Source organism: Phyllostomus hastatus, unplaced genomic scaffold (genome assembly GCF_019186645.2).
Source record: "Phyllostomus hastatus isolate PE091 unplaced genomic scaffold, TTU_PhHast_1.1 phas_contig_40, whole genome shotgun sequence".
In the NCBI taxonomy this organism is placed as follows: domain Eukaryota; kingdom Metazoa; phylum Chordata; class Mammalia; order Chiroptera; family Phyllostomidae; genus Phyllostomus; species Phyllostomus hastatus.
In genome coordinates, this window is record NW_025333872.1 from 41,177,774 (window position 1) to 41,194,176 (window position 16,403).

Genomic DNA, 16,403 nt, shown 5'->3' on the forward strand with positions numbered 1-16,403 from the left:
ATCCTCTCCACCAAGCACTTGGAAGCAGGGCTTCCCTGATGCCCGGGGCTGGCACATGAACCCTACATAGCCCTGATCCAGGATCCAGGCCCCAAGCTCAGCCTTAGATGACCTCCCTTGAGGCACCCAAGGGCCACTCTGATTTGGATTCAGTCCCCAGGGAAAAAGCTGCTCATGACCTGGAGGGGCTACAGCTTGGGGAGAGAGAAGGGAGTGAGCATAAAGATAAGAGGGCACAAGGGCACGCTGAGGGGTGGGGAAAGCACGTTGTGGAGCGAAAAGGCTAAGCAGCCAGTCAATCTCCCTCAGTGCTAGTTGTGACTGATGGGGGTCTAGGGCAGCTGTGCCACTCCCGCACCGTACAAAGGTGCCCCCCCAAAACACGGCCTCTGCAGGTGGAGCCGCACGTGGAGGGCCTTGGCCTTAGCACGCAGCTGTGTCCACCACAGAGATAGGGACTCTTTCTTACTCACATCAAAGATGCAGCACACACAAGTGGACAGCCCCGGGCTTCTCAGAAAGGGGACACTCAGTACATGTCAGTGGAGGGACTATGAGACAGTTGATGAAAGTGTATGTCCCCCCTTCTTCTGAAGAACACATGGGTGCCATGTAATGAGCGGCACCTGAGCCTGGGTGCAAAACCACATCCTTGGCTGGCAAATGGGGAAGAATATTATACATGTGCTGGGATCATTACCCATAGAGCAGGTACCTGCTTGATGTTAGCCCAGGGGCTGGGCATCAGGCCTTTGCCTTCATCCAGAGCCTAGCATGACAGAACCCTTGTGGGTACAACAGAGCAATGGGTCTCGGACCAAGGCACCTGGCCCCTGCTGTTCCCACACACAGGCAGAAGAATCCTCACTACCATTAACCAGCCAGCGCCCAGGGTCAAGGGGATAATGCCCTCCCTGTGGCCACTCTGCAGGGATGACATACAAGAACCATCCAAAGTGCAAGGGGATTGACCCTGCTCTGCAGCACTCTTTCAGCTTAATAGAAACAGCTGGTCAGTGAAGTGTTTGCCAGCAATTTAACAAGGTTCAAACAGCAAGAGGCATCTGCCGATAAATCAAAGGGAAGCGCCCAGCTAAGTGAAGTTTAATTTAAATTTGTATCTTGAGCTGAGAGAAGAACACAATTGTGCCTTCTAGTTGTATTAGGACCAGCAAGGCCTGAAGGTTGGCTTCAACTAGAGCTCGTCCGCCGGGTCCCCTCCAGGGTGATGGCCCCAACGAGACTAAATTGTAAAACCAAGGCAAACTGTGAAGAGGAAGGTGACAGGAGGAAGAGGAAGATGCCATTTCTCCTCTCGCAGAAACAAAACAACAATTTCACTGCATGACAGGGCCATAAAACTCCTCATGGCCACATACATGTTGCCCCAATGCCACAGAGGGCAGGAGCCCACACACATGGGCCCAAACATGCCTGGCAAGGAAGAGGACTTGTTCTATGGCATTGTCACCCATCAGAGCCACAGTGACATCTGGGAAAATGAGAGCTGCTTCTTTCTCAATGTTTCCTCACACAAAGACCTGGACACAGATCTTGCAACCCATACACAAGCCAAGCATTTCCAGTAAGTCTCCCTCAGCCTGTGAGCTGTGCAAAGCCGTGCACTGCATATGTAAATACCCAATTCAGAACAGACTTGATTCTCCCCTCCCTCTGCACCCCATTGCTTTTTAAAATCGTAGCCCTGGACTTACATCAGGCCAAAAGCTGACCATGGCTCAGTGCATTCACAAGGCATGTGTCTCAGGAAGTCACTGGATTCATCCTTCAAGATGGCTTGTTCCACCTGCCCTTCACCCAGGTTTCTTTTCACTTTGACCAACCATGACTTCCCTTCAGGCAGGGACTGAAGGTGTAGCAAAAGCTGAGTCCCTAGGGACTATTGGGAGGAGGGAGCGACTCAGAAAGCACTGGGGTGAAGAAGATGGCCCCCTACAGACCAATGCCAAAAGTACGCACATTATAATTCATGCACATTCATTCAGTCCTCACTTAATCATCCCTCCCAAAGTAGTCTGTCCTCTTCCCCATCTCCACATTCCTCTCCACTACTCCTTCTAACTTTGTTCTTCTCACATTAGCACACGTTCCCCTGTAATCAGTACATGTTCATGTTACAGCAACCTCATCCCCCTTTTGTAATAAGTTCTGAGGCTGTAGGAATTGTGTTTGACTGCCAGTGACGGCAAAGAGAAGGCAGAAGTTTAATTTTCTCTCACATAAAAGTTCACAGAGGGGAAGCTGGCCAGAGAGTCAATGGCTAATTTGTTCTTCTCATGGTTCCAGCGAGGAGAGAAAGAGGAAGCAGGGAGCGGGGTTGGTTGAGAAGACCCGCCGTGACTGCCACCACTGCCTCTGTACTAGGGTGTGGGAAAGGCAGTGTGTGCCCTGGGTGGGATGGTGTGTGGTAGGAAGGGGTGGCGATATAAACTCAACTTCTGCAGCTTCATCCAAGGCTGCTGGTGGTGAGAGGGTCCAAGCCTGTTAAGAATGTCCAGCTACAAGAGAATGAAACCAGGGGACTGTGCCTGGAATCCCGGGAGACCTTTCTCAGTCAGCCTATCCTACTAGAACTTGAAGCAGCTCTCCAAATGTGTGGTGCTATCCATGAACAATATTGTGATTTACTTAGACTTTTTGAGTAAGGCGGCTTCCCTCCAGAAAGTGGCTACCTGGGGACTATGTGGACAAGGGGAAGCAGTCACTAGAGACCATCTGCCTCTTATTGTACGAAATCAAATATCCTGAGAATTTTTTTCTTCTCAGAGGAAACCATGAATGTGCCAGCATCAATAGAATTTATGGATTTTATGATGAGTGTAAAAGAAGATACAACATTAAACTGTGGAAAACTTTCACAGGCTGCTTTAACTGTTTACCGATAGCAGTCATTTTGGGTGAAAAAATATTTTGCTGCCATGGAGGTTAATCACCAGTTCTTCAATCTGTGAAGCCAGTTAGGCAAATTATGTGACCAACTGATGTACCAGATCAACATCTTCTTTGTGATCTTTTGTGGTCTGACCTCCATAAAGATGTCTTAGGCTGGGGTGAAAATGACAGAGGAGTATCCTTCACATGTGGTACAGAAGTGGTTGCAAAATTTCTCCATAAACATGATTTGGATCTTATATGCAGAGCCCATGAGGTGGTTGAAGATGGGTATGGATTTTTTGCAAAGAGGAAGTTGGTCACTCTGTTTTTTTGCACCCAACTATTGTGGAGAGTTTGACAATGCAGATGCCATGATGAGTGTGAACTAAACACTAATGTGATCTTTTCAGATCGACCTTTCCTTCACCAAATTAGGGAAGTTTTCTTACATTACTTTTTCAAAACCTTTTAAACCCTGCATAGAAAAAGAAGCCAAATGCCAGGAGACCCATAACACCTCCAAGAGGTATGATCACAAAGCAAGCAGAGAAATAGATGTTATTTTGACACTGCCTAGTTGGGACTTGTAACATACAGTAGATAACCTTCATTTTTAAAATGGTAATTTGTGTAGGTCAGCTTGCTCAAATAGTGTTTGTGGACCCTCCACTTCCATTTTTTATTATATTTTATTGATTATGCTATTATAGTTGTCCTGATTTTTCACCCTTTGATCCCCCTCCTCCCAGCACCACCCACTCCCTCTGGCAGTCCCCACACCATTGTTCATGTCCATGGGTCATGTGTATAAGTTCTTTGACTACTCCTTTCCTATACTGTACTTTACATCCCCATGGCTATTCTGTAACTACCTATTATACTTCTTAACCCTCTCACGTCTTCACCCCTTCCCCCACATTGCCCTCCTATCTCTTTATCGCTAACCTATGGCATTTTAATTATGATCTGTCTTGGGGTGGGCCTCTTGTTTGGGACTCTGTGCTTCCTGGACTTGCATGTCTATTTCCTTCACCAAATTAGGGAAGTTTTCTTACATTACTTTTTCAAATAGATTTCCAATTTCTGGCTCTTTCTCTTCTCCTTCCAGCATTCCTATGAAGCAAATGTTGGAACACTTGAAGTTGTCCCACAGGCTGCTTACACTATCCTTATTTTTCTGGATTCTCTTTTCTTCTTGTTTTGATTGGTTGGGGTTTTTTTTGCTTCCTTATGTTCCAAATCATTAACTTGATTTTTCACTTCATCCACTTTACTGTTGTTTCCCTGTAAATTGTTATTTATTTCAATTAGTGTACCCTTTTTTTCTGATTAGGTCTTTTTTATGCTGTTAGGGCCCTTACTATGTTCCTTGAGCATCCTTATAACTAGTGTTTTGAACTCTGTGTCTGATAGATTGCTTATCTCCATTTTGTTTATCTCTTTTTCTAGAGTTTTGATCTGTTCCTTCACTTGGTCCATATTTCTTTGTCTCCTCATTTTGGCAGCCTCCCTATGTTTGTTTCTATGTATTAGGTAGATCTGCTTTGATTCCGTGTCTTAGTAATGTGCCCTAATATAGTAGGGTCCAGTGGCACAGCCTCCCCTCTCACCCAAGCTGGGTACTCAAGGTGTATCCTTCGTGTAGGCTGAATACACCCTCCTCTTGTAGTTGAGCCTTTGTTGCTGTTAGCAGATCAATGGGAGGGATTTATCCAACCCAGTCAGCTGCAAGGATTGGCTGTGACCACTGACAACCAAACTCCACCTTCTGTGGAGAATCAGCTGTGCAGGGGCAGATAGTGGTGCTCCAACGTGGTCTATAGCTGTCCACTGGGTGCACTAGCCCTGGAGTTTCTTGGGTGGTGCAAGCCAAGATCAGCCCCCACCTGTGTTTTACCCAGGGCCACCCTACCTGAGTTATAAAGCAATCTGAATGGCTGCTACATGTGCTGGGCTTGGAGATTCTCAGATGAAGCCAAGCTGTGAATTTAGGGTGCTAGTTCTGGGCCTGGGGCTCACTGAAGCCAAGTGATGCTTGTTTGAGACGATTTAGGAAGTAGTGAAACATGAGCCAAGTCCAGCCACTCATATGGAAAAGTAGTTGGGTGGGCTCATAAGTTGGGTTGAATGGAGTCTCTGGGGAAGTCCAAGGTTGGTCAAACAGTGTTAGCCAGGTTGATGGAATCTTAGATACAGCACCAGTCTGCTGGCTTTATGAGGGGAGTGCCCAGAAAAGGGACAATGACCTCTGTTTGCCTTGATGCCAGACAGTTCAACCTCCCCCTACACACCACTGGTGCCCCTCAAGCTGCCTCCCCAGCACTGGAGCCCAGAGAGAGTAAGTCTGAGTAGGTGAGTCTTTACGTGGTTTTTTTAAGAGGAACTGCTTGGGGCTCTAGAAATTCTTTCCACTGATTCAATCTCCACTGGTTTTTTTCAGCCAGAAGTTGGGGGGACTTATCTTCCTGGCACTGAATCCTGGGCTGGGGGCCTGGTGTGGGGCTGTGACTCCTCCCTCCTGAGATATCCCTCCCGAATTTTTATCCACCACATGTGGGTGAGGGACCAGCTTGTTCCACATCTGTGCCCCTCCTACCAGTCTGGATGGATGTGGTTTCTTTAGTTCTGTAGTTGTCAGACTTCCATTCAACTAGATTGTTGTTAGTTCTGAGTGATTGTTGTTCTGTAGTTTAGTTGTAATTTTATTGTGGTTGTGGGAGGAGGCAAACAATGTCTGTGTACACTGCCATCTTGACTGGAAGTCCCTGGCCCTCCCTTCCATTCTTGAGTTACTGAATGACATTCCCTGGTTATAACAACAAATAAAAGACTTCACTCCCAAGAAAAAAAAATTGTTTTTTTAATTCTCTCTTCATTTTGCAAACAAATTTAATGATGGTGTTAAAGCTGTAACCTCAGCACAGTTTATTTTATTAAGGGGTAAGTGCACAATTATCCCTTTTTTTTTAATTTAGTACAACCCATGAACAATGTAAATGCTTGTTTTCTTTAAGATATAAAGAAAACCCTAGGGCACTCAATCTGTACATGTTATTGTCACAAAATGCATCCTGTTAATACAAACCACTGTGAACGTTTCCTATTTAATTGTAAGAAGTTGTTTCAAAGGGATTGCTTATTTCTCATTGTCTTGTCATGTACAAACTGGTTTTTATAGCTATCAACATTAGGAGTAACTTTCAACCTTGCCAGCATCATTGGTATAATGTATATTTAATTAAAGCACACTTTTCTCTACCATATACTTAAAATGACAATTAAAGCCATTTTTCTAAACATTTGTGATGCTTTCCTACAGCCAGAGTTTCTGTTGGAAATGTGTATTGACACACACACCCCAAGGACAAGGTGGCATGGTGTGTACCTATGCCACCTTCCTGAGCATTCAAAGCCAGGTTTTTGAGTTCGAATAGCAATTAGTAACATAGTGCAGTTTAATCTATTAATTATTAAAGTTAATAACATTTTGTACAATTTCCATATAGTCTATGCATTAAGTAATCTTTTTACAGTCACGCCAGGCCTGAACCTGTCCATTCAGAATGCTCCAAAACATACTGTTGCATACGAGTGACTGATTCTGTTTTCTTTGGCCTCCATTCTTATTCTGTAGTGAAGTTGAGGTTTGTAAGTCCAACAAAGGAACTAACTTACTATCCACCACTTTATACAGAACTTAAATTATCTGTGACTTTTTTAAACAACAGTCTGTTAAAAAGAAATATGTTTCAGCAGATGACCATGTATAATACCATGTGATGAAAGTGAGTTCAGACTTCTTAAATGATGAACTTGTTTTAAAAAAAAGTTCACAGGTGGCAGCACTAGGCTGACATCACGGTGGACATCAAGAACCAAAACTCCTTCAGAGGGACTTGCAGCCAAGATGGAGGACTAGGTAGATATGCTTTGCTTCCTTATACAACCAAAAGAGGACAACAACAAATTTAAAAACAAAAAACAATCAGAACTGCCAGAATATTGAACTGTATGGAAGTCTGACAACCAATAAGTTAAAGAAATATTCATCTAGACTGGTAGGAAGGGTTAACAAAAACAAGCTAAGAAAACAACAAGAAAGGAACAGAATCACAGAAATAGAGATCACATGGAAGGTCATCAGCAGGGAGGGTTAGGGGTAGAATGGGGGAAAGGTACAGGGAATAAGAAGCATAATTGGTAGGTACAAAATAGACAGGGGGAGGTTAAAATAGTATAGGAAATAGAGAAGCCAAAGAACTTATATGTATGACCCATGGATATGAATGGGGCGGGGATCAATGCTGGTGGGTGCGGCATGCAGGGTGGAGGAGGATAAAGTGGAGTAAAAAAAAATAAGACAACTGTAGTAGCATAATCAAGGAAATATACTTTAAAACAAAGAACCAAAGCTACTTCAAATTTCTAGTTCTATATCTTTAGCCTCTGGCTTTCATCCTGAAGGTCACCTTGTGGGCAATGATTGATGCTAGGACACCAACTATCACATCTGGATTTCAGGCAGCAGGAGGCAGAAGAAAGGAGGAGAGTGTAGACTTTGGTGGCAAGCATGCAATAGACTATATAGATATTGAATTATAATGTTGTACACTGGAAAATTATGTAATGTTATTAACCTGTGTCACCCCAATAAATTTAATTTTTTGAAAAGATTAAAAATTTTAAAAAATAATAATCTCAAATCAACAACCTATTTAGAACTTAAGGATCTAGAAGAAAAACAAAGTAAACCCAAAGCTAGCAGAAGGAAGGAAATAAAAATTATGAGAATGTAATACACAAAAAAGAGATTAGAAAAACAATAGAGAAAATCAATGAAACTGAAAGTTGGTTCTTTGAAAATATCAACAAAATTGACAAACCTTTAGCTAGATGGATTAAGGAAAAAAAACAGAAGACTCAAATTACTAAAATCAGATATGAAAATGGGGACCTTTCTACCAATTCTACGGAAATAAAAAGGAATAACCAGAACAAAGCTACCATAATGAAAACTGTGGTATCAACATAAAGACAGAAATATAGACAAAAGAGCCCAGGAATAAACTCTCACATGTATGCTCTAATTACTTTTGATAAGAGTGCCAAGACCATTCAATGGGGAAAGGACAGTCTTTTTAACAAACTGGATATTCACATGCAAAAGAATGAAGTTGGGCCCTTTCCTAATACCATATACAAAAATTAACTCAAATGCAATCAAGGACCTAAATGTAAGACCTAAAGCAATAAAATTCCTAAAAGAAAACATTAGGCAAAAATGTCATAACATTGGATTTGGCAACAATTTATTGAATATGACACAGAGTAACAAAAGAAAAAATAGACAAATTAGACTTCATGAAAATTTTAAAATTTTGTACAACAACAGATACTATTAACAGAGTAAAAAGTAACTTTCAAAATGGGAGGAAATAATTGCAAATCACATATCTGATAAGGAATTAATATCTAGAACATATAGAAAACTCCTAAAACTCAAAAACAACAGCAACAAAAAGCCCAAACAACCCAATTAAAAAGTGGGCAAAGAACTTGAATAATTATTTCTTCAAAGAAGATGTATGAATGGCCAATAAGCATATGAAAAGATGCTCAACATAACTAATCATTTGGGAAATGCAAATCAAAACTACAATGAGATACCGCCTCACAACCATTAGAGTGCCTGGTGTCAAAAAAGAAAAAAAAAACAGAAAACTGTAAGTATTGGTGAGCATGTGAGGAAATTAAAACCCTGTGTACTGTTCGTGGGATATAAAATGGAACAGCCGTTTCACATACTGTGGAAAACCGTATGGCAGTTCCTCAAAAAATGAAAAATTAGCATATCACCGAGCCATTGCACTTCTGAGTGCATACCCAAAAGAACTGAACACAGGCTCTCAAAAAGACAATCACACATCCACATGCACAGCAGCATTATTTACAACCACTGAACAGAAAGCAAACCAAATGTTCATAGTCCGTAGGTGATTAAATGTATAAGTAAAACATGGTATATGCACACAATAAAATATTATTTAGCCTTAAAAAGGAAGGAAATTCCACAACACACAAAACATGGATAAAATTTGAGGACATCAGCTAAGTGAAATAAGCAAACACAAGAAGATGAATATGGTGTGATTGCCCTTATGTGAGATAAAGACAAGGTGGAATAGTACAATGGCGGTGGCCAGGAGCTGGGGGAAGGAGGAAATGAGGAGTTGTTGTTCCAAGAGTATAGAGTTCCAGTTTTGTGAGAAGAGTCACAGGGATGGATGGTGATGGTGGTTGCACCACACTGTGAATGTACTTAACACCACTAAATTTCACATTTAAAAATTGTTAATGGGGTAAATTGTTTGGTATATGTATTTTACCACAATAAATAATTCTAAGGATCATTCAAACATCTGTGTTTATTTTATTTTCTCATTTAAATTGGGAGTTTCCTGGTTCATGATATGAAAAGGTATTTTAGATGGCATCTTGGACACTTGGAATATCATGTCATGAGACTCTAGTACCTGTTTAAACATTCTAACTTGGCCAGCAGTCACCCTGCTTAGGTTAGAACACACATCCTGGCCCACTTCGGTGGGCTGTTGTTAAATGTCCCTGATTTCCAAGGCCTTGATCGTGCTCTTCTCATCTGCCCAGTCGTTACTGCCCAGAAGTCTGTCTGAAACCTGCGTGGTATCAGTTCAGTCCTCAAACCTTTTGCTGCTTTGGCTCTAATCAATTTCACTTGAGAGTTGCCCAAGACCTCATTCATAGACTTAAAAAATTCTTTACTCCAGCTCCCTCTAGTCTCTATTCTGGAAGTCTGGGTGTTACCTCTCCCCCTCTTACCTTAGTGCAAATTGGTCATGGTCAACAGGGCTCCTCCCCAATCTCTGCAGCTGCCATGCTGGAGAGAAGGGGAGAGGAAGCAACTCTGCTGACACTCGCCTGGGGCAGGTGAGGATGGCTGACAGTCGCACGTAATCTCCACAGCCGCAGGTGGGCAGAAGGTGAGGTCGGCCCTCCCCAGTGCAGGCAAGGAATGACCCATGTGGCCCTGACCACAGCTGCCACAGCCACAGGGCCCAATGGGGAGGCAGAGAGTGGTAGCGTTTTCCTTGTCTTTACCTGGCATCTGTGGATATGGTTTTAAAAAAAGTGCATTATACAGAGCTATGTTTTCCCAAGATTTTTGGCTCGAGAGGGCAGGCTTCTTAAGGCTTTTGTTTGTTTGTTTTCTGTCTGAGTCACGGACGTTGTCAGGTTTCAAGCATCGCTAGTGCCCAGGATATACAGGGGGTGTGTGTGCGCACACACACACACACACACACACCTTTATCTCTGGGGTATTCTCAAATTTGAGACTTTCTAGGCATCGGTCTTCCTTCCTCTGCCTTTCAAAGTCTTCTGGTCACTCATGTTTTATGCACTTTGTCCAGGGTTTTCCGTTGTAATCAGCAAGAGGAATAGGTGCAATGCACTTACTCCATTTTGCCTGAAATCCGAAGCCCATGTTCAGTTTTAATGGAAAGTGCTGCGCCCAGGCATCAAGGTAACCTTAACCTTGCACACAGGTGTTCACTGAGGCAAGCCTTAACTCACAGACCCTGGGCCAGGACAGCCTCCCTGCCACATCGGATCTCCCCGGTGTCTGTGGCTTACGTCGAGGTGATACAACCGCACCTGCTTTTACTTCACAAACCAAAGAGGATCATCACTAGGTTTTGATTTTGGTTTTAGTTTTTTTATACAGCACATGAGAGGAACACTAATTCTCATTGTCAGACAGCATCGGGGCGCAGACCAGCATTTGGTGAGGTTTGGGGATGATGCAGTTAGGCAGGCAGAGCAATAACAAGCCCACGGAGACGTCATACTTTCCAACTCCTAGGCTAGCTTGGCTTTGAATTTGAATACAGATTGGCTCTAGCAACTCACAACAGGCAGTAAGCAAAACTAAATAAGCAAAAGCACAAAACATTATAGGAGAAAGTGAGTGTTTTGAACTCACTGTGTGTAAGGAAGGGTGAGTGTTGTGAACAATGACAGACTGTCACCCCAAGGCCTGGTGGTCAGCCCAAAGCCAGTTCTGTGGGGGAGCTTGGTAAAGATGCTTGACCGTCGTGAGCTCCGGAACTGTCGCTCACAAGGCAGTGCCAAGGACACAACTTCCTCTGAAAAGGCTGAGAAGCCTTACAGATCTGCGTGGCAAAGTCTGCTGGGAAAAACGCAAGCCAGCAGCTGAGTGTCTTGGCTTGCCATTCTGAGGAGATACGGCTTCTCTTCTCTCTTCCTGCATTAGCAAGTGAATCTGCACCCACTGTTTATGTGCCTTAAAAGCCAACATTTTCAGTGTGTTTTTGGTGCGAAAAACGATCATCCCACAATTGGCACGGCAAAATTATTTCTTAGGTGAGGCATTTCCTTTCAGACTGAACTGCCATTTGTAGAGTTTTGTCATTTAAGACATCACATTGCCTGGCTCGGGGAACAGAACGTGAGTAAACTGACAAACTTTCCCAGGAACGTGAGTGCCAGTGTCGGCTCTGGGAGACAGTTAAATCGGGACAGCAGCAGGCAGAGAACGCCCACCTCCTTCACCAGGCTTTACTTCTGTGCAGCCCCGGAGGGCAAAAGGGGTGGGGGAGGGTGGGGCAGACTGCATGTCACACACCCCCTTCACCCCTGCCTGCTCCTAAAGAGGGCTTCCTGCTCTGGTCACTGACAGAAAGTGGCCCTTTCTTGAGCCAAATCCAAACAGAATCCAAAATATGAGCAAAACAATGTAGGCATGCTTCCTGTTTTAGTCACTCTAGGAGGTATTCGCACTCCTCACATGCATTCCTGATGCCTCTCCCCTTCCCTTCTTCATTCTTCGTGGCTTCACAGTGTTCTCCTGAGGAAGACGGTTGGATTACATATTGAGCTTAAAAGTGCAGGACCACTCATCAGTGAAAGAAGTGTGGTTGGGTTGTGTGAGCTGCAAAAGGAACTTCTTGTGTGGTGTTCAGTGATCATACCCCTAAAGGTGAAAGTGTGAACTGAACATTGGAGGATTTTTACTAATAATGGATGGGTGGATAGATGGATAAATGGATGGATGGATGGATGGAAGAACAGCCAGACTGATGGACAGATGGAAAGGGAGACGGATAGACAAGGTAAAAAGGGAGCAACAGCAGGTTCCATGACCCCTTTAAGCCTCTCCCCGGTGTAGGAAAACCCAGCTCCTCCCGGCCCTGGCCCTGACTGATCGATGCATAAGTAACAAGCAAGACTCGCCCACACCAACATCTGTGTCTCTGCCTTTCTGATGCAAGAACATGGTCTCTCTTAAGAAAGAAAGATAGGAATAGGAAAAGACCCTCAGCTGAGAACCAAGACAGCTATTCAGTTTCAAGGCCAAAATCAGCCAGCTACCACTGTCTCATTCTTGTTTTGACAGTGATTCTTCAGAATATAAAAAACAATGTTTGTGATTACTGGCCCTGCAGCATCTCTCGCAATCCCAGCAGAAGCAGGAACCTCGGCATTAGAACAGTGTGCCAGACAGAGCCCCTTCCAGCTGCTAGGCAGCATCTCTTCTCACTTCCCAGCCCCAGACACCTGCAACATGCAGATCACTAGCGTCCCAGTGGGTGAGAGCTGGGCTAAGGTCTGGGACTGGCTTCCAGGCCCTGAGCCTGAGGTCAGTGGTTCTGTAGCATTAACAAGTAGACCTCGTAATGGCAGCTGCTCAAAGACGGACTGAACAGCAAAATGCAGGGAGCTGCGGGCAGCGCCCACTCTCCTTCCCCTAGCTCACCAGAGAGTTCTGCAGGAGTCAGACTAGCTCCTCCCCCATACTTGCTCCAGGGAACATTCCCTTCTTGGTGTAAGCCTTGAAGAACCTGCTTCCTGGCTCTGAGCTAGCAGGTAAGGTGAATGTGAGTGCCCCTGTGGCTAATCCGCTGAGTCACACAGGGGCCTTCTTGGGAAGGGGCTGCCCATGGGCCAGCTTCCTTCATCTCCCTCCTCTTTTCACTTCCCCAACTTTATGCTCTGTCTTGTAGTCTGGTCCTAAACTCTTCCATCTGTTCAGCCTTGCCATGTTTGCTGGATCGTGGGGGCCAAGGAAAATCTTCCCAGTTTAGATGTTCCTGCCCACCTCCCTCCACCCTCCCCAGCACAATCAGGGGCCTCGCTGGGACCCAGATCCTCCCCTGTAAGGATGGACCTGAGCCAGACGCTCTCTAAGCTGCCTTTCAGCCCTGGTACTTTCTTTTAGAAGGTGGGTACTTATTTTCTTCCTCAGATGACCCAGAGCAGAGATCCTGCTTCTCACCCCTGCTAGGCCCCACGGAAGACCCAGAAGTGAAAACAGAACAACCACTTGCAGCCTCTCTCTGCACTGTCCAGTCCCACTGAAGCCACTAGCCACATGTGGCTCTGTCCACTTACATTCAAAGTAATTAAAATTAAATAAAACTTCTATTTTTTTGTTTGTTTTGTTCATTAGAGTCCACATATAATGAAATTATATGAATTTCTCTGACTGACTTATTCCACTTAACATAATGGTCTCTGGGTCCACCCAGGCTGTTGCAAAAGGCGAGGTTTCCTGCTTTTTTATGGCCAGTAGATACAAACAAGAACAGACAGCTGTCAGACAGCTGTCGGAGGGGGTTGGGGGCCTAGGTGAAACAAATGAAGGGATCAAGCAAGAAAACAAAAATCCTCATAGACACAGACAACAGTGTAGCAACTACCAGAAGGAAAAGAAGGAGTGTGGAGTCGGGGGAGGCAGGGGGAAGTCAGGTGGGGTGCCCGGAGATGGGAGGAGACTTGACCTGGGGTGGTGAACGCACAATACGGTGTACAGACAATGTATCAAAGAATTGTACACCTGAAACCTATATAGTTTTATTAACCAATGTCACCCCAGTAAATTCTAAAAAATGTAAATAAAACTTAAAATTCAGTATTTCAGTCACACTAGTCATGTTTCAAATTCTAGGTAGAAAATGAAGAAAAACATTTCCATTATCATGGAAGCTTCTCCTGGACGGTCCTGATCCCACAGGGTTTGGGTCCAAGCGCTGAGAAGTGGCCCGACATATGGAAATGACAGACACAACCCTAACAATTCTGATCTGAACCCTCATGCCCAGAATGTTCCCCTCTGTCTCATTATGTCCTTAGCATTAATGTCCTTAGCACTAGTGAATGCTAAGAAGACTTTAGCATTCACTATGAGTCCCAGAAAGAGCTCCCAATCCTCCAAACATGAATCGGATACTGAATTTTTAAGCAGTCACCCTCCCTGCAGTTACCACTGTCGACACCACAAGACCATCCAGTGACACGTGCCTCGTGTGCCCTGCAATAGAAATCTGAGGACTCAGGGAGGGCAGAGACACACCCGACTCTGGTGCTGTCCACTGGGGACCTGTAAGTCTTGTTCTCCAGAACATTAATTCGAAGCCAGATACATACTCTGGGGATTTTTCCAGCCAGTGGGTCTGGGATCAGAGGCCACCTCAGCTTCCCACCCTTATCCAGCTGGTTGGGAAAAACGACCACCACGCCGGCTCTGCTTGTGCTGTTAGGAGACTTCAGGTGGGACCCAAGTCCCTGTGCATACAACGCAGGAGACACAGCACTATTTATCCCTGATCTTGAGGTGCCAAGCACTGAAAGGTGAGGCAAGACCAGCCAAGCAGGCAGTCACACAGATGGACCTGCTGAGGCCGTCTTTCTACCTGTTCCCCTCCAGGCTCTGTTCCTACACAGTCCAGTAGGGACTCAGCCATCAACAAGTGTAGGACCCTCCCAAGTGAGCATGGTCATCCAGGCCCCTTTCTTCCCATTCGAATTCTTCCCTTGATGGATTTGTGTGCTGCAGAACTTTCCCCGCTGGTTCTGCTCCTACCATAAGAGTACACCTTCCCCTTCTCATTTGTAGGCACCTCTGTCTCACGTTGTCATTAAATGCTACATGTCCTGCATTTCTGTCTAGAGCCCCTCTTCTACTCTCCAGCTTTTGCTTTGTTTTCCATTTGCTGTTGTTGAACATATTCTCCATGCCGCCCCATTGTCTGGGAGCCTGGCCTGCACACATTGCATTCCTGCCTCCCTTGCCCTTTGGCCTGCAACTGAGACAGCCAGTGGCAGACACTGGCAGGAGAGGGGAGAACTGGAGGAGAGTGGGGGTGCTTATACCCTCTCCTTCCTACCCTCCTTGCCCTTGTTGGGATTCTAGTGGGCCCTCATCTTTCCTGGGCCTCTCTTTCACTTCTGCCATGGCCACCAGGCTCCGTCCCAGTCACACTGTCCCCTCCTCTTTGTCCCTTCAGGCCTAGAGACAAGAATGGCTCCTCCTGTTGCTATGGTCCAAGTACTTTACCATCCTTCATCGGTTCTCTTAACAATGCCCTGCTCACACCTGTATAAAAAGCCACTTCTACAAACTCTCTCTTTCTAGCTCTTTTGCATGGACCACCCATGTTTTCCCAAGTCCCAGAATGACCCAGCACCCTTCTTATTGGAGCAGATTCTGCATATCTCTTGCTGCATAACAAGCCCCCCCTGCCCAAGACATAGTGGCATAACATAACAGTGGTGGTGTATTACTATTATTTCTGGCTGTAGACTCAGCCCAAGTAGGTGGCTTCCACTCTAAGTCTCTCATGAGGCTGTGGTCAGACAGTGGGGCAGGGGGCAGATTCGTCCATCTCAATGTCCTCCTCATTTGCATGGTCCAACTATCCAATGGGACCTCAGCTGGCTCACCTACCTATGGCCCTCCCATGTAGACATGACTTCCTTGCAGCATGGTAGCTGGGTCCCAAGGGCCAGAGACTAAGAAGGAGTCATGTAGAAGCTGAATTTTTTTATGACCTGGTCTTAAAAGTCACACAGCACTACTTCTGTTACATTGTATTCACTAGAAGTTAGTCACTAAGGCAAATCCATGTTCAAGATGGGAATAGTGTTAAAGAATTTGTGAGCATGTTTTAAAATCAGCACAAATGGTAAATTCTAAATCCAACACTTTCTCCTCCCATTACCATCTTGCTCTCTGTCCTGTACACCAGGGGTTCCCAACCTCCAGGCCGTGGGCCAGTACCTGTCTATGTCCTGCTGGCACCGAGCCACCCAGCAGGAGGTGAGCTTGAATGTAATATGCTTGAATCATCTGAAACCATCCCCCAACTCTGGTCCATGTAAAAATTGTCTCCACAAAATCAGTCCTTCATGCCAAAAATGTTGGGGACCACTGCACCATTCTGGGTCCCCAAGACCAAATAAAAGCATGTCTCCAGTCTCTTCTCTCTTCACCCCACACCCATTGTTGACTCAGTCTCCCTGACATCTCTCAAATACCTGAGCTTCTCTCCATCTCTCTGCCACTGTTCTCGTTGGACCTCCATCATGTCCATCGTGTTCTCTGGCTCACTGCCAACCTCCTTTCTTTTTCCCAGGTGTCCTTGGGCCACCATTGAAATGCACCTCAGACT

General features: G+C 45.1%; 1 pseudogene; it reads left to right on the top strand.

Moving 5' to 3' along the window:
- The first annotated feature begins 1,430 nt into the window (after positions 1–1,430).
- Positions 1,431–6,490, top strand: LOC123821821 (annotated as a pseudogene).
- Positions 6,491–16,403: the final 9,913 nt, after the last annotated feature.